The sequence below is a fragment of the Galeopterus variegatus genome, unplaced genomic scaffold, assembly GCF_000696425.1.
Source record: "Galeopterus variegatus unplaced genomic scaffold, G_variegatus-3.0.2 Scaffold10025, whole genome shotgun sequence".
NCBI lineage: Eukaryota > Metazoa > Chordata > Mammalia > Dermoptera > Cynocephalidae > Galeopterus > Galeopterus variegatus.
In genome coordinates this window covers 24,077-25,298 of record NW_007736136.1, presented here as the reverse complement: position 1 = coordinate 25,298, position 1,222 = coordinate 24,077, and the positions used below count along the sequence as shown (strand labels likewise).

Below are 1,222 nucleotides of genomic sequence, written 5' to 3'. Positions count from 1 at the left end.
TGTCTGGCCAAGAGCCATAGACAATCAATCCCATGTTCAAGACCAAGTGGCAGAATGCATCAGGGTGGCTTTCAGAATTGCTATAGGCCAGTGTCTCCTGTGGGCCTCACGTTTTCCCTCTGTTGAACGGGAGAGTCTTTCACAGTTTAGCAGAATGATGAGTATGTGGATGGTAGACAATGTGTCTCTTCAGCCCTTAAGTTGATATTCAGAGGAACTGTACTCAAGGGGCTATACCGTAGAAACCAAAATCCAGGTACTTCATCCCCGTGTGGACCTGATAAAGATGGTATGATCTTGCACTTCAAGCCTGAGCCTGATGATGAACATTGTAGGGGATACTGAGTAGGAATGAGTGTATTTTTCAAGTGGGAGAAATATTTTTTTAAAACAATTGTGGCCAGAGGGTAGATTGTGCTCATTTTAAAACACATCCATACTCTCTTTGATATTCATCCCATAAAAAAGGTAGAATACGGGCCAACTTTAGTGAGTTGTCTCTAATGAATAGAATGTGGTCAAAGTGATGCCTTGTGAGCTCTGACACTAGGGTAGGAAAGGCTCTCGATCTTAGACTGCTTGCCCTTGCAGCCCAGCCCCCATGCTCAGAGGAAGCTCAGACCGTAAGGAAAGCCTAGGTGGTCCAGGGCAGGGTTTCCTATCGGTGATATTGTGGTGTGGGTTATACACCTCTGAATATACAAGAGACACTGAATGGCACACTTTAAGTGGGTGAACTGTACAGCACATGAATTACATCTCAAGAAAGTTGTCTTAATTCTCTATTTTGGATATACATATTATACACGATGTGAATATTTCTTTAATTTTACAATATGTCTAAAATGAATGGAAAATAAAAGAAATGCCTAACTTTTCAAATAGTGTGCAAATTAACCTAAAACGTTATCATTTTTGAGAAAAGTGTTAATGGCCTTTCTGTATAAGTTTTCCTGAAATCCATGAAATTATGTATAGAACCTCTTCATTCACAAAAGTGAGGATAAGAAATAAGACAATTTTCTAGAACATTCCATTATACATTATACTCTGATTTAGTTTGTTCTGCCTCACCACAGCAATAAAGACATCCCTGAAAAATACAGTGTAACAGAAAAAAAGTTTTTCAAGTTTTCTGAGGCATGATGTATAATTCTGTTTTCTTAAGTTTAAATATTTTTTAAAATCTGTGTAATTATTTTAAAAATGGTAAGAATGTAAG

The 1,222-nt window shown here is 37.9% G+C and overlaps 1 protein-coding gene across 1 annotated transcript in view; it reads right to left on the bottom strand.

The window, feature by feature from the left end:
- The window catches only part of LOC103609737 (putative coiled-coil domain-containing protein 144C), a gene marked incomplete at its 3' end in the record, with an annotated part of 7,715 nt that overhangs the window by 3,979 nt on the left and 2,514 nt on the right, over positions 1-1,222 (bottom strand). The gene's annotated exons all lie outside the window — the stretch shown is intronic.